This window comes from Canis lupus, chromosome 14 (genome assembly GCF_048164855.1).
Source record: "Canis lupus baileyi chromosome 14, mCanLup2.hap1, whole genome shotgun sequence".
NCBI classification, from domain to species: Eukaryota; Metazoa; Chordata; class Mammalia; order Carnivora; family Canidae; genus Canis; species Canis lupus.
In genome coordinates, this window is record NC_132851.1 from 47409619 (window position 1) to 47437595 (window position 27977).

Genomic DNA, 27977 nt, shown 5'->3' on the forward strand with positions numbered 1-27977 from the left:
ATTTAAAAAAAAGACTTTCCAGATTCCCTGATTGTAAATAGTCCAGCCATTATCTCAAAGTGTTTAAACTGTTATCAACCTTGCTTCCATTAGTCAACCAGCGCAAAAAAAGGATGCGAATATTTGTGCCTGGTTTAAGATAGTAAAGACATGATGTTTTGATCAGTCTTTTAATGAAGCGATGTTAGAACACTTTTATTTTATAAAGCCAAAGTGTACAATGATTTCACACCCTTGAATGATATCCTGAAAGTTATAATATCACATAATATATGAACGGGGAGAATTATTGTAGCAGGGAGGGTTCATATTCTGCACATTGCTGTCGTATTAGACAACTTGCATAAATTTCAAATTTCTTTTCTTTTTCTAACATCTGGACCGCTTTTAATCTTTCATATTTTAAATCTGACTTATCAATTAAGATTTGTAATCCCCCCCAAAAATAAAAAGTAAATAAAAAATAAATAAAAAAGATTTGTAATCCCTTATAATTTCCTTTGTTCAATTTAGACATTCCCTGTCTGCGAAATGAAAGATGAAAATTTTATGGACAGTCGATCTAATCACTGTATATATATATTTTTCTTGTTAGCATTACCTGATCACCTCTCTCAATCCTAACTGTTCACAAAAATCTCAGCTCAACTGAGACATATAAATGGGAAATTATTTTCACTTCCCTACACGCTTTCCAAGTAAAACGTAGACACGAAAAACCTAGATATACTATCCCCCCAAAATGAATTTCTATTTTGTAAAATGCATACTTACTCAGTAATTTTTCCTCATAAGATAGCCTTGTACTAATTTACCTGCCTATTTAGGAGTTCAATTAAAGGAGAAAAAAAAACCAGACTCTTACAAAATACAAAAGAATACATTTTCTTTGGCTTAAGCTTATCAAGATACAATTGAAATTTTTCTGAAATAGCAAAGGCCATCTCCTCCTTTTTTTTTTTTTTTTTAGTCTCATATTTATTGAAAGACATTAGATGCAGATCTGCTCATTTCTGTGTGGTGAAGAGACAATTACCTCTATTTAAACATCTAATTCAATTAATTTAGCCAAGAAGAGCTAGTCAACCAAACCAACACGCTCCTACTCACGGCAGCTGCATTTTTCATTAAGGGAGCAGCTGCGTGATAGTGAGGAGTTTGAGATCTCCCGCATATAAGGATGGAAGAAAATGCAACACCTGTGCACATCCAGAATTGCCAAACGCACCAGAGAAAGTGTGTGCGCACACAGGTGATGGCGCTCGTAACTTTCGTATATTGTGCAGCTGTAACGGCTGATTACATAACTGTAATTAAAATTATGTAGCAAGGAAAGAGAAGTGTCGTATAACGCTCATTCCATTTTTATAGCATGAAAACAATTCAATCAACTGCATTGCAGTAATTCTTGCCAATGACTGAAGATTTGTATGAGGGCCGTGAAAATGCCCTGGATTCACACTCAACATCCGATCGGTCCTAACACATGGTCTGCGTGAAATTCAGTTTCTCTGACTTTGACATTCACTCCTCCGTGCAGAATTCTTGCTTTTCATGTGGACTTAGGCTTTCCAAGGAAGTGTTACCTGAAAGGAATAGGTGAAGTGAGCTAACAGGTGGACCGTCGGAGCAGTGCCGCTCTCTGCACATGATGAGGGCCATGTCTTCAAGTGGAATCCACTCCTGGGGACAGAATGGTCATGAGTGTTCGGCCACCCAAGCTGAGACCAGGGTAGTTTCTGTTCCTCCAAGCAAAAGACCAAGGACTGTGGACCTTATGGGTTCGGCCACTCTGCATCAGCTTGGGGTCAAACCACCCCAGCGACTTCTGTGAAGCTTCAAGAAAGCACACCACCTTTTTCTGGAAATGAGTAGAATCTTCCCCATGACATTTGAGCATCACATCTTAGGTAAAGTAGACAATGTAGCCGGAGGCCTGGGCTGCAGCTGGAAGCTTATCTCTACACCAGCCAAGCAATGTTCCTCCGGCTGGTGGGAGTCATTCCACTTGAGAGAACTTTCCAGAGGTGCAGCTGCCACAGCAGAGCAATTGCAACCATTTCTTCCCAGCGCAGTGCTATTCACTGTCGCCAAATGTATTGCTTTAGGAGAAAACAGCTTTTCAAAGTTGAAAATGTTCTCAAGTCATCTTACGTCGTATGTCTTCATCTGAGAGAGGAAACCAATGTCATGGTTGCCCACAACTGCACTGAGCTTCACATCAAGTGGATGGCTGAACATCTGACATCTTCCCACATCAGCCATCAGCCTAGAAGGAGCTCTACCGCCTGAGCATCCCTCACAGTAAAGGTGGTTTCGGGTCATGGCAACCAAGAACATTCTGGAAGGTTCTCCCCATTTGCTGTTTTCTTCATAATCCACCCACCTAATGACTTCTTATCTTCCCAAATGAGTGGCTATCAGCCCAAAACACGATCTGGGCTAGCACAAGTTCAAGAACTCTTGTTCTCTGCGAAAGCTGGCTTTTTTCACCTCAGGCCAGCTATACTGCACGATCACTAAGTAATAGATTTAAAATTCATAAAATAAGAGAACTGCGAAGAGAATAGCCGTGAGCATCAACCGCAGATAGCTCTTCCTCTTTAACAGAAAAAAAAAAAAAAAAGATTATTTCTGCCTTCCAAATCCTAAACTGATTGAAGATGTTTCTGCTGCATAAACCTGGTTCCAATGGTGATCTGCTAAATGCAGTAAAAATTTGCCATGAGAAAACTTGGAAATGCCAAGCAAGATGAAGACGTTGTCCTGATCCCAGCTTACCACCTGGTGTAAAGGCTTCAGCTTGGCACACACTCCCCAGAAACAAAGTGTGCTTGCGTCTATTTTATATTCCTCCAACCCCAGGTGTTGCCCTATTTATTTATTTGCTTACTTACTTACTTTCTTATTTTCTTTGGTCCTTGGCATTGCCACTTAATGGAAAATGCAGATGGGTCCTTGTGCTTCAGGTCCTTGAACTAGAAAGTTAAAGATGAGGAATTTAGGGATGTGGCTGGAATTTTCCAGCTGTGGTAAAATACAGAGTTGGCTTGGGGATGATTTAGGGGTTTGATTGTCATAAGCCAGTCTTGGAGATCCTACGGAGGCAGAGACCCCTTAAAACATCATAGGCTTCTCTGCTCTATTTATTTCTATCAGAGTGTCCCAGGGATTGCAGTCAATGTTTCTGATCCTAAACCTAAAGGACTTTACTTAAAGAATTTACACAAATAACTTTCAGAATTATTTCTAACTTAAATAAAGTAAAATTAACTTTCTAATGTTAAGTTTTGAAAAACGCAGAGATTCATGAAACCACGTCCACAACCAGGATGCAGATTACCAGTTCCCTCACTCCAAGGAGATCCCCTCCAACCCTGCTGCTGCTGCTGCTGCTGCTCTGCGGTCAAATCTCTCCCACCTCTAACCCACTGAGCTGTTTTCCATCCATGGAAAAGTATTACCTTTTCTAGAACCTCAAGTGGATGGAATCAGACTGTAGATAATGCTCTGAGCCTGACTTCTTTCATGTAGATAATGCTTTTGAGAGTCATCTCTGCCACTGCAAGTAGCAATAGTTCATTCCTTTTTATTGCCAAGTAATAGTCCATTGCATGGGTGCACTGTATTGTGTTTATTCATTTGCCAGCTAAAGGATAATGGGGTGCTTCTAGTTTTGGGTGATTATGAACAATGCTGCGATGAACATTTGCCTCCATGTTCTTGTGTGAAAATAACTTTTCACTTCCCATTGCTGGGTCATATGGTAGGTATATATTTAAATTTATAAAGAACTGCCAAACGATTTTCTAAAGTGGCTCTACCAGTTTGCATTCCCACCAGCAATGCTTGAGAGTTCCAATTGCTCTACCCTTGCCAGCAACTGCTATTCTCAGTTTGTTCTTATGTCACCCATTTTAATAAGTATCCCACGGTATCGCACGTGCATTTCCTAATGACTAATGATGTTGAGCGTCTTTTCGTATGTTTACTTGCCATCCATGTATCTTTTTCGGTAAAGTGAATGTGCTTTCGCTCATTTTTTTAAATTGGGTTGTTTGTTGTCTTACTTTTCATTTTTGAGAGGCTATTTTCAGATACAAGTCCTTTGTTAGATATTTGATTTGCAAATGTTTCTCCCAGTCTTGTTTTTTTCATTTTCCAACGATTTCTTTTGCAGAGCCAAAGTTTGGAATGTTGATTAAGTCCAACTTATCATCTTTTTCATTTACAGATTGTGCTTTTCATGGCACATCTAAGAACTCTGTGCCTTAAATCAGCATCATGAACATTTCCTCCTATACTTTTTTCTAAAAGTTTCACCATCTTACATTTTGCATTTAGGTCTAAAACTCATGTCGATAATTTTGGTATTAAGTGTGAAGCATAGGTCATGATTCATTGTTTTATGTATGATTGTGCAATTTTTCAAGCATCAGTTACAGAAAAAGCAATCTCTATTGAATTGACTTTACACCTTTGTCAAAAATCCTATCAATCCTATCCTATATATTAGTGTGGGTCTATTTCTTGACTCTACTCTGTGTCTGTTCTTCCAGCAGACACATTCTCTTCATTACTGTAACTTTACAGGAAGTCTTAAAATCAGGTGGTTTGAGTCCCCCAACTTTTTTCTTCTTTTTAAAAATTATTTGAGTTTTTTTAGTTACTTTGTATTCTGTATAAATTTTAGAATCAGATTTTGATATTATAAGAAAATCTGAAGTAATTTTGATCGAGATTGCAATAGATCTGTAGATCAATTTGATGACAATTAACATCTTAACAATACTGAATCTTCCAATCCATGGACATGATATATCTCTCCATTGATCTAGGTCTTTGGTCTCTTTCATCAGCATTTTGTAGTCTTCAGCACACACAACCTGTCTATATTTCATTGGATTTATGCCTAAGCGCTTCATTTTGGAGCAACAATTGAAAATGATAGTTTTGTAAAATTTTTGTTTCCAATTGTTCAAAGTGGTAGGGAGAGAAGTACAAAGAGCATTCCATTGATTTTATATGTTGATAATGTACCTTGCAACCATGCTAAACTCACTAATTAGTTCTAGGAGCTTTTTGTAGAATTCTTGGGATTTTCTATGTAGATAATCATGTTGCCTGTGAACAAAAGAAGTTTTATTTCTTTATTTCCAGTCAATATGTCTTTATCTCTTTTTCTTGCTTTATTTCACTGACTAGAGTGTCCAGTATGATGTTGAACAGAAATCGTGAATACAGACAGCCTTATTTTGTTCCCAATCCTAAAGGGAAAGCATTCAATCTTTCATTAAGTAAGGACTTATTTTGGACCTTTTATCAGCTTGGGTTTTTGTCAGAATGTATGCTGAATGTTTAATTTTGCCCACTTTTTTGAGTCTGTTGAAATGATCTCATGCTTTTTCTTCTTCAGTCTATCAATATAAGATGGTGAGCTAGGCTGATTCGTTTTAGAAGGTTGAACCAGCCTTGCATTTCCAGAATAAACAACTCCCCCCACTCCGCTTTGGTAGTGATACATTATATTTTGTATTTATAGCTGGATTTGAACCATTCATAGTTTTTTTTTTTTTTCCATTCATAGTTTTTTAGGAATTTCTGTGCCTGTGTTCATAAGGGGTATTAAGCTGTAGGCTCCTCCTCCTTTTTCTCCTTTTTGGCTTCCCTCATTCTGCATGCACGTTATGCTGGCCTCATAGAATGAATAGAGACCATGTGGAATTGATATGATACCTTCCTTAAATATTTGGAATAATTCACCAGTAAAGTAATCTAGGCTTGAAGTTTTCCTTGTTAGGAGGTTCTTAACTATGAAATTCATTTTTTAAATATATATAAAACTACTCAGGTCATCTATTTCTTCTGTATAAATTTTGGTAATCTGTGTCTTCTCAAAGAATTGATCCTTTTCATCAAAGTTATTGAATTCATAGGCATAGAATTGTTTATACTGTTCTCTTGTTGTATTTTCAGTGTGTCACTGGGGTCTATCATGATACACCCTCTTTTGTTTTTTTATATTGGTAATTCATGTCTTCTCTCTCTCAGCTCAGTACAGATTTTATGCATCTTTTCAAAGAACCAGCTTTTGATCTCATTGATTTCCTCTCTTGTTCTTCTGTTTTTAATTTCATTGATTTCTATTGTTTATTGTTTCCTTTCTTCTGCTTGCTCTGGATTTAATTTAATGTTCTTTTTCTAGCTTCTTGAGGTGTAATATATTTTTATCTGAGACCTTTCTTCCTTATTAATATGTCTTAATGTTTTAAATTTCATATTTTTATTTAATGTTTTAAATTTTTCCATGAGCACTGCCTTAGTGGCATCCCATAGATTTTGGTATGTTCAAAATATTTTTAAATTCTCTGTGGCTAATTTCTATGTATCTGTTTTCAAGTTCTTTGACTGAGTTATCTCCATTTTGCTATTGAACCATTGCATTCTGTGGGGCTTTTTATTTCAGTGATGGCAAGATTTGAATTCTAAAATATTCCTTTAATTCTTTCTTATAGCTTTTATTTGGTGAAAATTTCATTTTATTTTTTTCTAAAGTAATTTATTTATTCATGAGAGGCACAGAGAGAGAGGCAGAGACACAGGCAGAGGGAGAAGCAGGCTCCATGCAGGAGCCCAATGTGAGACTTGATCCCAGGACCCCAGGATCACTCCCTGAGCCGAAGGCAGACGCTCAACCACTAAGCCACCCAGACATCTCTGTTTGTGAAAATATTAATCTTGCCTTCATTTCAAGAGTGTTTGCCCTTACTTCATAAAGTGCACATAAAATAATTGCTTTAAAGTCTTTGCCTGATATCTCCAACATCTGTGTCATTTTGGGATTGGACTCTTGATTATCTTCCCATGAAAGTAGTTGAGATTTTCCCTGGTTCTTTGTATGTGGAGTAATATCAGATAATATCCTGGGCATTTTGAAAGTTTTGTTTTGAGTCTCTGGGTCCTGTTTAAATCCTCTGGAAATACCAGTATTTTTGTTCCAGCAATCAATCTGAGGAGATTCAGAGGATAACTCCTGATGCTCTTTTGTGTACTGTGGCTTCCGTGTCAGTTTAGTTTTCAAAGCCTTTGCTGTACTATTCGAGTCTGCCCCCATGTGAGCACTTCCTAGCTCTGGGACCTGAGAGGTGATCTATGTTGTAGTTTGGTTTCTCAAACCTTTGCTTTGCTGCTTCAAGTCAGTTTCATGCACGTCAACTCAATGATGGGTCCAGGAATTTACACACAGATTTAGAGCATCTCTTTGCTCAATTTCCTTCACCCACACTCTCTATCAACAAGGGATCACTTTCCTGGTCTTCTAGCTAGGAACCTGGATGTTCATCCTCTCTACACTGTGACACACTTCCTATGACTGAGTCCGCCTCAAGGACACAGCAGTACAAGACCACAGGGCTTGCTGGTCAGAGAGAAAGGTTTTTTCTCAGAGACTTACATGTCTGTGTTTTAGATCTGAGGTTGAGCTGTCTTGGTGAGTTCACGTACAGCTTCTGCTGCCACTCTAGGACAGCTTCATGATGGGGGCCTGCCTCAGAGTAGGATTGGGAGAGTGAGCAAGACAGAAAATGCCAGGGCATTTCTTCCCCATGCTCTGCCCTGTGCAGCTCCTACTTCCTGGCCTACCAGCACAAAGTGAGGGGTTTTCTTGGAGCTTTTTCAGTCCTTATCTCCTGCACAAGTCCAGGATGCAGGCTGCTCTCAAGTATAAACCAGAAGGTATGGTGGATTCCAAAATGAAGAAAGAAAGAAATGTATCCCTGTATTAGTCACTCCTCCAGATTTTACTTTTTGGCCCTGATATACCTACTGGTATTTACTCTTCAGAGTTCTTAGACAGTTGCTTATGTACTTAGGGTAGAGCATGCTTAATCCATTGCAGCCACTCAAAATTTATTTTGTCTATGAGCTACATCTTGTCACTTTATTCACGGACTCTAGAATCTAACCCCTGATTTGAAATTCAGCTATTTTCTTCTCTCTTATCACAGCAGCTGCTTCGAACTGTCATCAGATGTGGCTAGCTGTCATTTCTCAGGTGAAAGCACTTACAGCTGCAAAGGGTCTCACCAATAATAACATCGTGTCAGTGTAAGAGCACCTGGTTTGGTGAGGAAGGCCTTGGGTCAAGTCTGCCACTTACCAGCCATGAGATGTTGCAGAAATTCCTGAAGCTCTTTGACCTGTGGTTTCCTCATCTGTAAAGTAAGGGTCATCATCCAAACCTCATAATATTGTTGTGAGGAGGAAACTGGACGTTAGGTGCAGAGGGCTTGCCTATACTAGGCACTCAAGAAATGGTAACTATTTTTATTGGTAGGAACAAGTTTACCTTGTTGATGTTTCTTTAGCCAGTTTTGGTCTAAAGATAGTCCTCTGCTGGGCACCTGGGTGGCTCAGTCTGTTAAGCGTCTGCCTTTGGCTGGGGTCATGATCTCAAGGTCCTGGGATGAAGCCCTGCATCCTACTCCCTGCTGAGCAAGGAGTCTGCTTCTCCCTCTCCCTCTGCTGCTCCACTACCCCACCCCCACTCCTCTTCTCTCTCTCTCTCTCTCTCTCCCCCTCTCTCTCTCTCTCAAAGAAATAATTTTTTTTAAAAAAAGATACTCCTCTGCTTTGTAGTCTCACCTCAGTGCTCACTGTTAACAGTTACTCAAACCTCAATCAAGACAACATCACACTATGGATGAAGCCAATCAGAAGCATCTTGAAAATGAAGATCCGTAAGAGATCTGTTTGTGTACTTTTTGAGGATGTGATTCTGACAGATGGCAGTGACCCAACAGCAAGTGTCTCCTGGAGAGACATTTATGAGGGATCTGGCAATCCTGAATGAAAGAATCAGAATAGCTGTAGAAAACACAAGAGGGTTTGAGAGTACAGTGACATAGTCTAACTTTGGCAAATTTTTTTTAGTCCACTAGTTTTTTTTTTTTAATTGTATCTTGGACTCATTTATTTCTTTGTTCCCTGAAATATCCTGATAGCAATTATTTTCTATTCATCAATCCTCATTGTAAGTTTAAAAGCTTGTCACTGCCTGAAATTTCTTTGTTGAAACTGAAGTAGTGCTTTTCATAATTCAACCTTTGGGCGGGGGGGTGCTAATTATCTTTTTCCATTTGCTAATTAGTGGTCATAACTGTTCCTTTTTTTCCCTTTCTGACTTTCTATTGCCTTTCTCCTCTCTGGCAGGTTATAACTTGCTTCAGCTTTTGCTTCTTGAATTTTTCTTCTTGCTAGTTCTCTTGTTTATGAGCTATAATGCTTGCCAGGGACTTTTTAATTGCACTCTATTTGAACACAAATGCCTTCTGAACTTCTTATTCTTCACATTTCTGCAATGATAATAAGTAATAGAGTCAAATTTAACTAAAGAAGATGAATATCAAAAGTTCTCTAGAGCAGAACACCGAATAATACAGCATTTCATTAGTTTTCAACACCCACACTAGAAATCTCACTAGCTGATAATTCTTTTCCATTCCGCTGCCATTGCTTCTGCATTCACAATGTCTGCCATTACTTCAAAAGTGCCAAAATAAAGCAACGATTCCTTCCACAGGGGAATGGGGAATGTTGGGTTGAGATGAGCTGATGGCTAAGAAAGAAAAAGAACCAGTTACGTTGAATATTGAAATGCCATATCCACCAATAACTAAGTATCTGTTTTCTGTATGAGTGCTTAATGCATACCTAGCAATGTACAAAAATAAAAATGAAATATGCCCAAAGCTCCTCCCTTCTCCACATCATCCCCTACTTCCTTTCATTCTAGCCAACCAATTTTATCCCAAGTACTCTTTCTTGAAAAGCATGAACCTGAGAAGCTTCACAGGTTTGACTTCCCAGCCCACCATCATATATAAGAACAAAGAATCCCGAGAGCCAGAAGGAGCAGGCCACCAGAGCTCCACTATGGCCATGTGGTGATGCCACTCAGATTTGTGAGGGTTTTTGCGGAAGTGGCCCAGGCATAGAATTCAACTGTGAAGCTGGGGTAAAGATGGATGTTCTCTGTTTGGGCTGAGGAGTCTGGAAATCTGTGCTGAAACATGTTTATGCGATCTGTTTTATTTTTTTCTAAAGGATGTTATTGTGATGATGGGAGGAGAAGGGAACATCTGAAGAGAGACCTACATTAGCAAAACATTTTAAGCTGTGATCTGGGTTTATTGCTGCCTTTTGTGATTCCAAGATTTTTAGACATTTTTAGCCAGCTAAGGAAAAATACATCTCAAAATGTATTAATGCTGTGTCAAAAATAAATTTCTAGAAAAGATAATGAAAAATAAGTGTCTACATAACTGGCTGTTAAAAGCCTAACTAAGAGATGTTTTCTTCCCAAAATCACGGAGTAATTGGTCCGGAACTAACCCTCTTATTGAAACCAAGTGTGAAACTGAAAAAGATAAATGAAATAATGAATTTCTTTGATGACAGGCATTGCAGAACTGTGATGCTTGAGTGAAGGGAAACGAACAAGGTGAGCCCCACAAATGGCCCAGCACCTCCTGGACTATGGCACAGGAGGCCGAACACTGTCACATGCTGAGCAACACAGGTTAGAATTCAGATTCCGAGTTGGCTAAGATGAGTGGGGACAACCTTGGCTGCTGAGTACTGTCCCGCCCACTATCAGGGATTTCTTGAAGCAAGCTGTAAGACAAGGTTCAAAGGCTAGGTCTGAAACTCTCAGGAGCAAGACCGGCTCCCAAGCTCCCTGCCTGCAAGGTTGGCCATGCTGGTTAGGCCTTCACTGAAGTTTCACTTCTCCCTCTAACCCACACTGCTCCCTCTACCAGTGTAGGTGTTGCTCACTAAGAGACCTCTTTCCCCCTCATATTCCATCTAGCATTTGCTTATGGAGAATCCAACCCAAAATCTGCCATACTGGTGAATTCTAACATTTGAGGAGGATACATTAACAATATTGCACCAATTCTGAAAATAGAAGCAAGAATGCTATATTATATGGCCAGCATACTCTGACAAGGACATTATAAAAAAAAATAAAAAATAAAACAAAAACAAAAACTAGGGGATCCTGGGTGGCTCAGCGGTTTAGCACCTGCCTTTGGCCCAGGGCGTGATCCTGGAGTCCTGGGATCGAGTCCCACGTTGGGCTCCCTGCATGGAGCCTGCTTCTCTCTCTGCCTGAGTCTCTGCCTCTCTCTCTCTGTGTGTCTCTCATGAATAAATAAATAAGATCTTTAAAAAAAAAAAAAAACTAAAATCAATATCCTTTAAAACATAGGTGTAAAATTTTTTTAAATCCAACAACTTATAAAAAAGGAAAATATGTCATGATAAATGGGGTATATACTAGAAATGCAAGATAGAATTAATATCTGAAAATCGATAAATGAAATCTACTACATAACAAGATAAAAGAGTTAAAGCAGGTGATCATTTCAGTAGATACAGAAAAAGCTTTTGACAAATTTCAAACAGCTTCATTGTAAAAACTCTCAGCAAAATAGGAAAGAATACCTTCAATCAGATAAAGAGCACTTATAAAAAAATCTATAGATAAAATGGCATTTAAAGATGAAAGAATTAGTTTCTTCCCTAAAATCAGGAATGAAGTGAGGATGCCTAATGTCAATACTCTATCCAACATCATACGGGAGGTTCTAGCCAGTTCAATACAGCAAAAAAAGGAAATAGAAGGCAAAAAGTCTCCAAAGAAAGAAAAAAGTATAACTGTCTTTATCCATAGACAGTATGATTGAGTAGAAATGAAATCCTAATAGATATATAGAAAAGGTTAAAAACATCGAGTGAATTCCATAAGATTGTAAAATATAAAGCCAATATACTAAAATCAAATATGCTTAATTATACCAGCAACAAAAAACTGAAAAATATATTTGAAAACACCGTGTACAATAACAAAACATACTAACATTTTTAAGAATAAATGTAATGAAAGATATGCATTACCTCTATTTTGAAAGCTGAGCAAATAAAGCCTGAAATAACTGGAGAGTTATCTTATATTCATGGGTTGGAAGACTCAATTTTATTAGGATCTCATTTCTCCTCAAGTCATCCCATAGATTGAAAACAATCTCAATCAGAATCCCAACAGGCTTCTTGTAATAATTAATAAGCCAGTTCTAAAATTTATATATGAATGTTAAGTTATAAAATAGCCAGAGCAATCTTGCAAAGAAGATCAAAGTTTGAGAACTTTCTGTACTTGATTTCATGTCTAAGTATAAGGCTATAGAAACCAAGACCATATGGTATTAGTGAAAGGCTAGACAAATAGATCAAAACAGAACAACCAGTATAGAGATTCGAGAAATAGACCTTTATGGCGATTGACTTTGACTAGGTTGTCAAGAAAATTCAGTGAGGAAATGTTAACAGGGGGTGTTGGAACAATTAGATACCATATGGGGGGCAACCTCAACTCTTAACTCATGCCGCAGAGAAAAATTAACTCAAAACGCTTTCTAAGCCTATGCATAGAAGCTAAAAACTCTAAAACCTCTGAAAGAAAACATGTAAGAAAGTTTTCACGACCTGGAAATAGAAAAAGATTTCATAGACAGGACGCCAAAAACAGAAAGCATAACCAAAAATCTGATAAAGTAGACTGGCATCAAAATTAGATTTTTTCTCCCCTTCGAGAGACATTAAGAAAAGTTAAAGAGCCAGTTCCACCCTGCAAGAAAATAAATGCAATTCCAAGAGTTAACAGGGAACTTCCATAAAGAACTCCAAGAGCTCACTATTAAAAAGACAGACAGTGACATTTGTTTAAAGGGCAAAATACTCCAGCAGGCACCTCACAAGGAGACAGAAAATGACCCATCAGCAAATGAAAAAAATGCTCATCTTCATTCAATCCTGAGGAAAATGCAAATCACAACCATGACATAGCACTTCACAGGCACCAGGACAATCGATCGCAAAGAAAGACAGAGACAAGCAAGGGTTGGTTAGAAGAGGGAGAAACTGGAGCCCTCATACCCTGGCGGGGGGAATGTAAAATGGCCTGTCCTCATCCTCAGGAAAACAATGTAGCAGTTACCAGAAAATATTAAAATAGAGTGACTGGGGTGCCCGGGTGGCTCAGCGTTTGAGGACCTGCCTTTGGCTCAGGGCCTGATCCCGGGGTCCTGGGATTGAGTCCCGCAGCAGGCTCCCTGCAGGGGGCCTGCTTCTCCCTCTGCCTGTGTCTCGGCCTCTCTGTGTATGTCTCTCATGAATAAATAAATGAAATATTTTTTTAAATAAATTAATTATTTTTAAAAAATAGAGTAACTATATGAGCCAGCAATTACCCTACTAGGTACATACTTAAAGAACTAAAAACATACATCTACACAAAACTCGAATGGTATTGGTAGCAGCGTTATTCATGATAACCACCAAGTAGAAATAACCTAAGTGTCTACCAACCGATAAATGGGCAAGGAAAAGGTGGTCTGTCCATGATGTGGACTATTATTTGGCCATAAAAAGGAATGAAATGCTGACACTTGCTACAAGGTGAGTGAGCCTTGAAGACATTATATGCTGACTGAACGAAGCCAGGCACCATGTATCGTAAGATTCCACGTCTGTGAAATGTCCAGAATGGGCAAATCCAAATGGACAAAAGTAGATCAGTGGTTGGCAGGAAATGGGGAGAGGAGGAAATACGGAGTCACTGCTGATAGATAAGGGGCCTCTTTTGGGGTGTGGTGAAGGTGTTCTGGAACTAGACAGCAGTGAGGGCTACACAACATTGTAAATATACTAAACCCCACTGAACTGCGCACTTTCAACAGAATTTTATGTTATGTGACTCATACCTCAAAAAAAGTTGGGTTTTTTAGTAGTACAGAAACAGAATAATTGGCACAAATTTCCCAAGACACTTCAGTCATGACCAAACTAAAGTTTCCATTAGCTCCTTCCTAAAAGCCATTGCTGACATGACTTGATTTTGGGGACAGAAAATACTGTCGCTGTAGCCAGAGAAATTATGATTCTTCCCAGCGTCTCCTCCAGAGCAGCTAACAGTTCTTCACTTCCACCCACACTCGAGGGAGAATGGGCCATGGGGTTACTTAGACAAACTGTGCCACAGCAAGCGGTTAATTTATTTTTGAGCTTTGACAAATCAGATCTGGATTTTAGTCTGCTTAGTGCAAAATGCTTACAGTGTCTCTTTGTTCTAACGCTTGTGTTTTCACTTTGGTGATGCTGGCGTTTGCCTGTGGAATTCAACGACCAATCCAGCTACCAGACAGGTTTTAAAGGCTGTTCTGTTCCAGGGCTGATCATTAAAATAGCAAAATATGTTTGTTTCCCACATCTTCCCATCACTGTAGCCTAGGGAAAAAAAAATAATAACTTCGTATGAAAAGTGAATTTTTATTTCACAGCTTCTCTGGAGATTGTTCAAATAATACGAAGCCTAAGACCAACTTCACTTGAGAAGCAGCATATGAAAATGCCTTTTAGTGAAACAGTGTATTTTCATCTGCAATGTGACCTGAAAGATAAGAAAGACGGGACACATTAGGATGACTGTGGGACCACCTAATTCGTGGGGGCCACAGTGAGTCTGGGCCCTACTTCTCCCATGTGTTACATTCAGAGACTAACTAGTTGGTTTTCAGGGATTTTTAAAAAAAGATTTCATTTATTTATTCATAAGAGACACAGAGAGAGAGGCAGAGACACAGACAGAGGGAGAAGCAGGCTCCCTGCAGGGAGCCCAATGTGGGACTCGATCCTGGAACCCCAGGATCACGCCCTGAGCCAGAGGCAGATGCTCAACCATTGGGCCCCCCAAGGGCCCCTCAGGGATTTTTTAAAAGCTCGTTTATTAGTGAGGCTTATCCAGATAATCAGAACCAATAATATTTGAAAGGGGAGGGGCAGAGGGTCTTATAGGGTTTTGAGCAAGTGATTATGGAGGCTGAGATGTTTCAAGAGCTCCAGTCAGCAAGATGGAGACCCAGGAGAGCTGGTGGTGTACATTCCAGTCTGAAAGCCAGCAGACTCAAGGCCCAAGAAGAGCCAGTGTTTCAATCCGAGTTTGAAGGCAGAAAAAGACTAATATCCCAGCTCAGGTGGTCAGACAAAAAGAGTTCTTTCACAGGGAGGGTGAGTCTTTTTGTTCCGTTCAGCCCTTCAACTGATTGGATGAGGCCCACTCACATTAGGGAAGGCAGTCTGCTTTACTCAGCCTACAGATACAAATGTTAATCTCATCCAAAAATACCCTCACAGACACACTCGGGATAATATTTGAGCAAATATTTATGCACCGTGTGGCTCAGTCACAAAATGAACCACAACTTGGCAACCCTTTGTTAAAACTGTATCTAAAGCAGAAGTCAAATGTGTGAAATAAAGGAAAGGAGATGCTGTACCCCTTGGAAGATTTATTGTAGGGTCACCCTACCTCCTCATCCTGTGATGATCCTAAGGGTGGATGTGGAATAAGAGGCAGGACAGCCACTTGCCCAAATGCCAATCTCTAAGGGAGCACTAGAAACCTAAAACATCATAGGAAAAGGAAACAATTGCTGGTTTTAGATCAGCATCCATCTTCCCATCACGCATGGTGGTTTTTTTTAGCTGATCATCATGCCACTCCAAAGAAAGGTCATATAACGTAGGCATTTCTGTGACTGGGGACTGGCCAAAAGGATGAAAATAAAGTGATGTGGGCCACTCTAGGTCCTGGCCTTAAGGGGAAAGGATGCGCATCCTCCTTCTTCTTTCCTCATTCCCAATGGCTGGAGTACAAACATGGTGGTGAGTCATCTTGCGCCATGTGGATAGGAACACCCCGCACAGTTGGTGGGACAGGAAGAGAGAAGGTGTCTAGACTCCCAGTGATCTCGCAGAGCAGAGCTGCCATACCAGCACAGATTTTTCAGTGCGAGAGAAATAAACTTTCTATTTCATTCACGCCACTGCTATTTTTGTATTTCTGTGACATGGAATTGAAATTATATCTTAACAGAAAAATGAAGAATTTCTCCAAGGGAGAGTAATAGGTGTGTTTAGAAGGAATACCTGGAGAGGTGAGATCCTTAACAAAGCACATGCTGAATGGAGACGTTGTACATCTGTGGGGTAGGCACGTCGGGTCAACGCCTACTGCGACTTCCTTCCAAAGAGATTGACGATGACCATCAGCCATCCACCCTCTCACAAACAGGACAAGCCTCTTTATTCGGAGAAGACTCCAAATAAATCTAAACAAATGTTTTTAAAACCTAAATAAGGAAGAGGAACTAAAGTACGAGCAGGTGCAAATCACTCTGTGTCCCCATCCAATCTTGAGGGGCCTCTCTAGGGATTTGGTTAGAACTCCCCTCAAAGTCACCGAAGGATATGGTTCCTAAGTCCCCACCCACCATCATCGCTCTCTGTAAATTCTTTCTAGACAACAGAGTCCCAGGCCCACAAGCATCATTCAAATGGAAGAAGCAGTTAATGTCACCTCTTCTGGGCAACACAGAAAAACAGCTCCTGGAAAGTTGTCTGTGCTTTACCGTCCTTTCCTATATTCTCCTTAACCCCCTTCAGTCAGACTTGGCATTTTACCTCTTTGTTTACATTTTTTTAGTTTTTATTTTCATGAAAGTATAGTTGATATATAGCCCGTATATGTTGGCTTCAGGTGTGCAACACAGTGATTTGTCGATTGCAGAGACCACAATAGGCTCACGACAGTACAGTTACCATCGCTCAGCGCACAGTTATTACAATATTACTGATGATGTGTCCCATGCTGTTCTTTTTCTCTCTGTGACCTACTTATTTTATAACCGGAAGCTTGTACCTGATAATCCCCTTCACCCACTTCACCCATCTCCCTACTCCCCTCCTCAATGGCAACCACGAGTTCGTTCTCTATATTTATGAGTCTGTTTCTCTTTGTGTTGTTTTTCTTAGTTCGTTTGTTCTATTCCTCAGAGTTGACATACAAGTGAAATCATATGGTAATTTGTCTTTCCCTATCTGACTTATTTCACTTCGCGTAACACCCTCCAGGTTCAGTCACGTTGTCACAGATGGTAAGACTTCATTCTGTGCATTCTCACATTCTTTTTTTTTTATTATTATTGGTTTTTTTTATTGGCATTCTCACATTCTTACGTATCTTTTCTTTTAAAGTTGCCAATGGCTTCCATCTTGGAGAAATGGGTGGGCAGTTGTTAGCACGTTTCTTAGTGTGTCTCTAAACAGAACACAAGGTGGTTGGTGTTTCAACTCCATGAATTTACTAAATGCCACTGAACTGTTTACATTAGAAAGGTTAATTTTTTTATTTAAAAAACAAATACAAAAAAAAAAAACAAATACATAAAAAATAAATAAATAAACAGAGTATGACTTGATCATTCTGTCTTCTTTGACATACATCCTGAATGTGTCTTCATCCTCCTGGTTTTCTTGTCTCTGGTTAATAATTCTCAATGTTCTTTGATGGCTTTCCTTTACTGCCTGAAATTCTCAGTGTTAGCATGCGTCTTCAAGCCTTGGTCCTCAGATGTCGCCTATACTTTGAGTATCTGAGTGATCTCATTCAGTCCTGTGGATTTAAACCTCATTCCTCTATAGTGACTCTCAAATTTATAGCTCCAGCACCAACCTGCACTTTAGACTCACCCAAAACACATATCACTTTAATATCTCCACGTTGGCATCTAACAAGAAATCGGAGCCATAACGTATCAGAACTAGGTTTTATAAATGTATGCTCAATTTAAATAGCAAGTAAATTTTACCTATAGTAAATTACATTGATTTTAAGTATAAACTTTGAGAAGTTTTGCTAGATGTATATACCTATCTATAAAAGCTATCAAGACACAGAAACTTTTTAGCACTCCAAACAATTCCCTCGTGTTATTTTCTAGTCAACCTCCCTCCTCTCTGCCCCTGAAGAAGCAACCACTGCTCGGATGACTATAGCAAGGATTGATGTTGTCTCTCCTGGAAATTATTGAGAAACAGATAATAATACATTGGATTGCGCTGTGCTTATTTCTTCCTTCTGTCAGTTTTGCTTCATGTTGTCATGAAGGGCATACCTATCTATGATTCACTTGTCTTCTTCATGGACTGGCCTTTTTATCATTATGAAAAGTCTTTCTTTAGCTCTGGTAACCCTCCTCATCTTGAAGTCTACTTTGTCCAATACTTTGGCCAAATCTGCCTTCTTAGTATTAGCATTTATATATTTTTCTATCCTTTTGCTTTCAAACTATCTTAGTCTTCATAGTTAAAGTAAATCCTTTATAATTTTTCTTTTAAAAAAAAAAGAGTCTGACAATCTCTGCCTTAAATTAGTGTGTATAGACCATTTACACTTACTCCAATTATTTATATGGCTGTGTTGATATCTACCATGTTAGTAATTTTTTCTATTGATCCCATTGGTTTCCCTAGGGATTTTAACATGTGTCCTTAACTTTCACAACATACCTTGAATTACTATGATACCATTTAATGTGTAATGTAAGAATCTTACAAGATTAAAATTCCATTTACAATCCCTATTATCCTTTATGCTATCATAGCATTATATTTTACTTCTACATTTGTTATTAAACTCAAAATACATGTTTTCACTTAAAATAGTCAGTTGTAATTTAAAATAAGGAGATAAAGCAATTAAACAAAAAACTTTTCTATCTAACCACATTTATCCGTTTCATTTTCTTCATCACTTTTGAATATCCAACTGGATATTATTTTCCTTCTATCTGAAGAGCTTCTTTCAGCATTGCTTATAGTATGAATGAGCCTATTTGCAAAGAATTCTCTCAGCCTTCTTTTTTATGAAAGCATATTGATTTTACCTTCCTTGTTGAAGGATATTTTTAGTAAGTATAGAATTTGCAATTGACAGGCTATTTTCCTTTCAGGATTTTGTTTTTAAGATTTTATTTATTTATTCATGAGAGACACACAGAGAGAGGTAGAGACACAGGCAGAGGGAGAAGCAGGCTCCCTGCTGGGAGCCCAATGTGGGACTCTATCTAGTGTCTCCAGAATCAGGCCCTGGGTTGAAGGTGGCACTAAACTGGTAAGCTACCTGGGCTGCCCCTCCGTTTGGGATTTTAAAGACATTGTTCTTCATCTTCTGAGTCCCTGGTTTCTGATGAGAAGTTAGCTGTCATTATGTTCACTGTTCTCCTGTACGTGATAGAACTTTATCCTCTGGCTGCTTTTAAGATTTTTCTTTCTGTCTTTGGTTTTCAGCAGTTTCATTATCATGTGTCTAGGTATGTTTGTCTTCATGATTGTCTTCTTCAGGATTATTGAGCTTCTTGATTATGTGTGTTGATGTTTTTCACCAGATCTGTGCCTTTTTTTTCCCACTAATGTTATAGACACACTGGCCTCATGACTATTCCTCAAATAAGCCAAGTTCCTTCATTGTCTTTGCATGTACTCTTTAGTACAGATGTCACAGATGTCACCTCTTCAAAAAGGTCTTCCCTGGCAGCTCTCTCACTTTTTATCTCTTATCCTACATTTTTTTTGTAAGATTTTTCACCACTTAGCTTTATAGTCTATATATACTTGTTTGTTTTCTACTGTCTTTCATCAAATTCCAGAAGGCAAATGACTTTATCTTATTCATCATCATATTGTCTATAACAATGCTTGGAGGGGCACCTGGGTGGCTTAGTGGTTGAGAGTCTATTTTCAGCTCAGGGCATGATTCTGGGGTCCTGGGGTCGTGTCCTGCATTGGGCTCCCCATGGGGAGCCTGCTTCTCCCTCTGCCTGTGTCTCTGCCTGTTTTTCTGTGTCTCTCATGAATAAATAAAATATTAGAAAAAAAAAAGATGATGCCTGGCAACTTGTAAGCATTCAGTAAATATCTGTTATCAATTGAGTACCTCAAAGCAATGTACTCTCAATCATACAATATATAATGGTTTCCTCCTAAATTAGACTCCTGGGAAGATAAATTCCTTTGACTTACATAATTCTGAGAGGTCCTTCATAGGGAAAGATGGAAATATCTTTCCATGGCTTCTTTGACCGGTCTTTAAAACTTTTCTGTGATCTCGTAAAAGAAATTTTGCCAATGATAGGAAAGTGAGGGACATCTCCTCAAAAAAATTTTTTAGACCATATACTCATACCTGCCTCCACTAATACACTCGTGAGACTATGAATCTGCTGGCCAGTCAAATAGAGAGAGAGAAAATCTTTCTAGGAGCTCTTGTATCCATGTCCAGAGGCTGGCTGGCATGTGACTGCCACTCTAGTGCCGAGAGACAGCTATGCTAACATGTATTTCAAGAATGAATATGTCACTGGGTGAGAAAGTCTGCCACGATTTCCCTGATTTTGTTCTCTGGTGATAAAAAGAGAACTTTTGGATAATTGAAACTAGCTCAACTCATTGCAACTTACGAAATATTTCTCGAGCAGTCACTATGGAACGTGTGTCACGAAAGAGGGGAAGCCATGAATACCTACGTCATGGCCTTCAACCAGGTTAGAGTTACAGGAGTCTAGGGTAGGCTAGCCTAGTTTAAGTGCAAAGTGCACTTCTTTTTAACTACACTTCTCATTATTTTGGATGACGAATAAACTTTTTCCCCAATATGGTGGTGTTTTGCTACCATATTAAAAATAAGCCTAAATGAAATGCATCCCCTTTCACATTGGCAGAATGTGTTACAATAGCTTTTCTGGAATTATAATTATCTATTGTCCTCTTTTGCTTTCTCTGTGAAAACATGCTATACTTTCATTGGGAACATGCAGGAAAAACCTACAGAAATTCAGCTGCACTGATCTAAGGGGGCTGTCAACCTCAATAGTTTGTTTGTTGCCTTAGTCACAGTAATTATGGAACAATAGCTTTTAACAATCCCAGTGGAGGAGGTCTCTTGCTTTGACCTTGTTTCTGCCTGTTTCTTCACTGATAAGAAAGATAAATTAGGCTTACAGCTACACCAGACCTTTGCTTCATTTGGAAAGGTCACATATCCCAGTCAAACTAAGGACCTGATGTTTAATTGCAGAGCCAAGAAGCCAAAGGGCTTACCGTTCTAGTTTGCATTACAGCTAATGTTGGTACCATGCCAAAGTGGTCTAACTCTAGAAATGTGGTTCCCAGGGAGATAAATTCCTCTGTGCTGCAGACTCCTGAGAGGCCCTTTATGGTAAAAGATGAAAGTCTAAGTAGAAATATGTTGTCTCCTGTTGGGTGATTAACACCACACATCTTCGTATTTCCATTAACGTAGATGGTCCAAGTGTGTTTAAAACCTAAATACACACTGCATTTAGTTATTTTCGTGAGTCAGTGATTCAATCACTGAAATTAAATTTCCTTGCCGGAAGTGGTTCAGCTTATGACTGATTGATTCCAGCTCCTTCCTTTTTTCTCTCCCTGCTGCCACCCTCCACCCCCAACCATAAAGCCTGCATCATCAAAACCCTGGAAACTTGACCTCTCCCTAAATTTCATCAGCTCACACAACAAGCACAGACCTTCTCCTTTCAGATTTTACATTTACTTTAAACACTCTGCATACAAAAACTCTAATGTTTGTTCATCCAACTGAGAAGGGCTTTAGTATTTATTCCAAATTAACAAAGAACTAAACAGGAGGCAGAGGAAAGAAAGAGGGAGAGGGAAGAGGGTAAGGAAGAAATTAAGAAGGAATAGGAGGAGGAGGAAGAAGACAAAAAGACTAGCAAGTCAGTCTCTGAGAAGCCAAATGGAGTAATGAAAAAAATCCCTATTCTTTCTCACCTTCACCAAGTTAACACATCTCTATGTCTCAGCTCTCAGCAGAGCTGTCACTTTCACTGGGAAGCCTTCCCTGGCTTCCCAGGCCAGGTGACACCTCCCGTACAGGTTCCCTTGACACTTGTACCTCTCTTTCCTACTCTCTAAGATAGACTATATGCTGGGGGACAAAACAAGTCTCAGTCGATTTAAAAAGATTAATATTATACAAAATATCTTTCTTAACGATAGAGCAAAATCAGAAATCAATAATGAAGAAAGTCTGGACTATCCACGAATATGTGGAAATTAAACAGCACACTTTTTTTTTTTAAGTAAGTTGCCATATACCAGTGGGTCACATGGGGATCAGCAAAGTGTCAGGTCACTGGGAGGACAACACTGCTGGGAAATGCACGGGAAGCATGCTGGTAGCCATCATTGGAAGCCCAAGGAGCAGGCAAAGAGCTATGTATCTTTTCTCCTAGAACAGTATACACTGTTCCCCTCCAAAGACAAGACCATGGTCTACAGCTGCTAACTTAGCTCTCCCTTGGGGGTTCCTTGGTGTGAGCCAAGAAGTGCTGGCTTATGTCTGATAGGGAGCTGCATCCCCTTGTCCCTGGCCAGGACAGATCTCCTCCTTCCCTGCCCCCCAACTAACTCTTCTAAGATGCACCTGCTCCTTGCCAAACCCCAGCCCAGGTGAAGGTGGATCATGACCTCCTTCTTCCTCCATATTCCCACATTCTCTCTAGGTCTGCTTATGTCCTACACTCTTGCTTTTCCTCAAGATTTGCCTTTGAGTCTCAAAAAGTCTATTTTAGTAGCTTGTTTTATTTTCTAAGCTTGAACTTTGATGTTGGATATCACTTTTTATTCCCTGTCTACTAATCCCTTCTGCAGGCAACGTGTTCTCTCGGGCTGACAAGGGGGTAACTAACTTTCAAGTGATTAGGTATAAAAAGCAAAATGATTAATATTTTTCAATAGTATCCTGATTTGGTTTGTTTTTGATTTTAGGTTTCATAGGTTATTTCTGCGGCATTCAATTCCCACTCCACTTGTTTGATATGAAGTATGCAGTAGAGGAGTTTTGTTGTTATTTTTTAAACCAAGAGTTGTCTAGCTAATTCATTGAGCAATTGTTGTTTGCTCACCTGCTATGGAAAGCACAGTTTAGTTCTGACAATTCAGTGCTATTACATTATCTTTGGCATTGCTTTTTATTTTTCTTTTATTTTCTTTTTCCTTTGACTCTCTTCACTCATTTTTTCCTCTCCTCTACCCACTTGCCTCTGACAATCTGACAACTACCAATCTCTTCTCTATATCTATGAGCTTGGTTTTTTGTTTTTGTTTTAGATTCCACACATAAAAGAGATCATTTGCTTTTCTCTGTCTGGCTTACTTCACTGAGTATAGTGCTCCTGAGATCTATCCATCATGTTGTCATGCATGGAAAGATTTCATTCTTTTTTATGGCTGAATAATATTCTGAGATATATATATATATAAATATCTATAGATAGATATATATCTCAGAATATTATATATCTCAGATATAGATATATATATAAAATATATATATTTTTTATATATATATATATATATATATATATATATATATATATATATATAAAATCCTGTGGCTCTAGCAGCCCCTCCTGAAAGCCCAGCACAGTAGGTGCAGCAGCCCCCAGCCACTGCCTGGCCCAAAGCACCTGCTATTCCTGGAAGCTGAACTCAACATGGCCTGTGAGGACTCTTCTCCAGCGCCCAGCCTCTCCAAGGCTCTTTGGTCTCTCCTTTCCTGTCTCTGTAGGGTTGGACTTCCCAGTTTCACAGATCACTCCCCCAGTTACATACACACACACACATACACACACATGGGCACGCATGTACATCACACAACACTGGCATGGAGATACACCTGCTCATGGTATCTTGGAAACATCCCCCAACATTGCTGCTTTGTTATCAATAAAAGATTAACATTCAAAGTATATATATATATATATATATATATATAGACATATATAGTCCCTACAATTTATTTATCCATTCATCTATCAATGGACATTTAGGTTGTTTACATATCTTGGTTATTATAAATAAAGCTGCAATAAATACGAGGGTGCATATATCTTTTCAAGTTAGTGTTTTCATTCTCTTTGGATAAACACCCAGAAGTGTAATTGCCAGATATCATGGTAGTTCTTTTTTAAATTTTTTGACAGTGTGCTTAAACAATATAGTCTTAAACAAAGAAAAAAAGACAAAGGAAATTAGAAAATACGTTGGGATGAGTCAAAACTAAAAGACAGCATACCAAACATGCTGCAAAAGCAATGCTCAGAGAGAAATTTAGAACTCTAAGTTCCTATGTTTAAAAAAAAGAAGAGGGGTGAACTTGGGTGACTCATTTGTGGGATGGAGCCCCTCATCGGGCTCCACGCTCATGTGGAGTGCGCTTGAGATTCTCTTTCCCTCTGCCCTTCCTGCTCATGCTTTCTCTCTCTCTCAATCTCTAAACCAAATAAATAAATCTAAAAAAAAGAAAGTATAAATATCTCAAATCTCTAACATTACTTTCCAGCTTAAAGGATTAGGAAAATGAAAAAAAGAGCAAACTTAACCCAGAGAAAACAGAAGGAAGAATGTAATAAAAGAGAAAAAAAAATAGACTTAACTGTAGAGAACAAACTTGATGGTCACCAGAGGGGAAGTGGGTTGTGGGATGAGTGAAACAGGTGAAGGGGATTAAAAGGACACTTATTACGATGAGCACTGAGTAATGTATAGAATTCTTGAATCACTATATGGTACACCTGAAACTAATATAACACTGTACATTAATTATACTGGAATTTAAAAAATAAAGTAATTAATTTTAGAAAATAAAAAAAATTAAATGGTACAACTACAGATCTTCCTCGACTTACAATGGGGTTACGTTCCAATAAGCCCATCATCGGTTGAAAATGCATTTTAACACACCTCACTTACCAAACACCATGGCTTAGCCTCGCCTACCTTAAATGTGCTCAGCATACTTACAGTAGCCTGCAGTGGGGCAAAATCGTGTAACACAAAGCCTGTTTATAAGAAAGTGTTGAGTATTAGGTGTAATGTGTTGACTACTGTATTGAAAATGAAAAACAGAATGGTTGTGAATGTATTGGTTGTTTACTCTCACAATCACACAGCTGACTAGAAGCTGAGGCCTGTCACTGTCCCACATCAGGAAGAGTATGTACCACATATCACCAGCCCTGAGAAAAGATCAAAATTCAAAAATCAAAGGTTGATTTCTACTGAATGCGTAACGCTTTTGGAGCATTGTAAAGTTGAAAAATGTTGAGTCAAACTATTGTAAATTGCAGACTCTGCACTTGGGGAAACTCTTTGGCAATTTCTTAAAATGTTAAGCAGACACCTAGCTCTTGGCCCAACCATTTCTCTCCTCGGTATTTACCAAAGAGATATGAAAGCTGATGTCCATCCATAGACTTATATATGGATGTTCACAATCCCAGTGCCATTCAGCAAGTCTCTTAGTCCATCTTTTGCTATAAGCAAAAAACATAGAGTGAGTAGTTTATAAACGGTGGAAATGTATTTATCTGTTATACTTCCAAAGACTGAAAGTCTGTGATCAGAGTGTCGGCATGATGAGGGGAGGGCTCCCTTCCTGGATGCAGACTTGTCATTCTATCTTCATGTGGTGGAAGGCGCAAGCACACTCTCTGGGATCTTTTCTGTAAAGGCACTAATTCCCCAATATCTCAGTCCCCATGATCTAATCACCTCCTGAAGACCCCACCTCCTGGTGACATCACCTTGGGGATTAGGTTTTTAACATATGAATTGGGGTGGAGAGGTGGGGCCACATGCATTTAGACCACAGCCATAGGTGAAGGGAGCTGCAAATTATGCTATATCCACACACTAGAATACTCAACCATAAGAATGAATGAGGTTTTGATACATGCAAAAACATAGGTGAAGGAGCACTTGGGTGGCTCAGGGGTTGAGCATCTGCCTTCAGCTCAGGTCACGATCCAGGGGGCCATGGGATCGAGTCCCACATCAGGCTCCCCTCAGGGAGCCTGCTTCTCCCTCTGCCTGTGTCTCTGCCTCTCTCTGTGTCTCTCATGAATAAATAAATAATTTTTTTAAAAAAATAGGTGAATCTCGAGATAATTATCTTGTGAAAAGAACCAAGATATAAAAAAAAGTGCACCAAGTCTTTGATTCCATTTATATAAAATTCTAGAAAATGCAAACTAAAATAGAGTGACAGAAAGATCACTGGTTGCCTAGAAATGAGGGAGGTAGGAAAGGGAGGGAGGGTAGGAGGGCTTTAAGAAGGAACACTTTTGGGAACATGGTTATATTTATTACCTTGATTTGAGGTGATGGTTTCACAGATGTATTCACATGTCAAACTCAGCAAATTGTAGAACTTAAACATGGGTGTTTTATTGTATCTCAATTATACCTTAATAAAGCCATTTAAAGAAATAACAGTGTTTTCTAAAACAAATTAGTAAGAAAGGTGTCATTACTTGATATTTCTGCGCATCCATCTGTTTTATGTCACACTTAATAAAAGCTGGATTCTCATATCTGCTTGCTGCATTTAATATGTTGAGTTATGTTTTTTCAGTTTAAGTATATAAAGAAAATCCACCTTTGCAAAAATATATAATTGGAAAAGGGGGAAATATCTTAGTAACCTTTTCAGATAGATAATGGTGGGTATTTCCTTGATACCACATGAAAACTTGACAAGTGATAGTTTCTGAAAAGTTAGTTGCAGTGTGGAATCTGAAACCAGATTAATGAATTTTTCATACTCTGTTATATTAAAATCCCATGGTTCCTCTTATAGCGTGAATGCTCTTTTTCCATGCATAGTTTTATAACAGGCATGCATTGGTCATTTGGAAAATATTGGTTCACTGAGTTACACAGATCTCTCAAATATTGACACATTTTATATATATATTTCAATAATACACCGCGGATCGTATCAAAAAGTCTTGCAAGTATTGGAAAGCTGTCAAACTCACTGCAGTGAAGACAAGTTTTCCCGAGTTTCTAATTTTCCCTTGAAAGCTCAAGTTTTTATCATTGGCAACAGATACGTTGTTCCTCTCGAAGTGACAGCCTCTTTTCATTCATTTTCTGGAAAAAAAAAAAAAAAAAAGCAAACATTCAAATCTAAATAACCACAGTTTCCAAGTCAGTTCTTATCTTAAAAACTACCCCTAAGGGGGATCCCTGGGTGGCTCAGCAGTTTAGCACCTGCCTTCGGCCCAGGGCGTGATCCTGGAGTCCCAGGATCGAGTCCCACATCAGGCTCCTGGCATGGAGCTGCTTCGCCTTCTGCCTGTGTCTCTGCCCACTTATTCTTTGTAATGAATAAATAAATAAAAATTTTTTTAAAACTACCCCTAAGGATCATGGGTGGTTCATCTTGTACCATCGTACAAGGGCTTTTCTTTGAGACCACCACTATCCTTTGGTATATACAGCAAAGGGGCTTGGTGCATACTCCCATTCACCAGACCAAACATTAAAATGCTATTGACTCAAGGGGTTGACATTTGGTGTAGTTAGTTTTCACATCGAGAACATTCTTAAGTGAACTGGTCATTCTGTCTAGACGAGTGCATGATGGTACAGTTTGGTGCCACTGCTTCCACATGTACTGCAGCATTGCGGCTTCACTCACCATTGTTTTTGAACTATCAGTCCAAATGTTAATTCAGTGAAGAGGAGTCTCTGGGACCCCCGTGGGTCCACAGACCACATTTTAAGAACCACCTCCCCAGCCTACAATTACAGTGCTCATGCTTAACCCTCATCATCCTGCCTAGAAATCAGGGTGCCCTTAACAAAACCAGCCAAGCTTCCAAGGTCCTACTCACTCATCTATCTCGTAAGTGTTTACTGAGTGACTACTCTGGGCCAAGTCCAATTCTAGGTGCTGAGAAGAGAGTGAACAAAACATAAGTCTTGTCCCCTTCGATCTTATATTCTAGGAGGGGGAGACAGACCACAAACAAACCAAAGTCAATATTTAGGATGCCTGATGATGATAAGCATTATGGGAAAAACACAGTACAGAGATGGAGATGCTAGAAGGGGGTCTCCTTTAACAGAGTGTCAGGGAAAGTCCTCTGAGAAGATGCTTGAGCAAAACCCCAGAGGAAGTG

At 39.1% G+C, this 27977-nt stretch overlaps 1 long non-coding RNA gene across 2 annotated transcripts in view; it reads right to left on the reverse strand.

Moving 5' to 3' along the window:
- Positions 1 to 14183: 14183 nt before the first annotated feature.
- The window catches only part of LOC140604072 (uncharacterized), a 52860-nt gene continuing 39066 nt past the window's right edge, over positions 14184 to 27977 (reverse strand). The window contains exons 3-4 of one of the 2 annotated variants that reach the window (XR_012007110.1): positions 26829 to 26943; positions 14184 to 14349 (exon numbers count right to left, since the gene is read on the reverse strand). This is a non-coding gene — a long non-coding RNA (uncharacterized lncRNA). Of the gene's footprint in view, positions 14350 to 26299; positions 26944 to 27977 lie in introns of those variants that run through there. The other variant, XR_012007109.1, reaches the window with a different exon arrangement.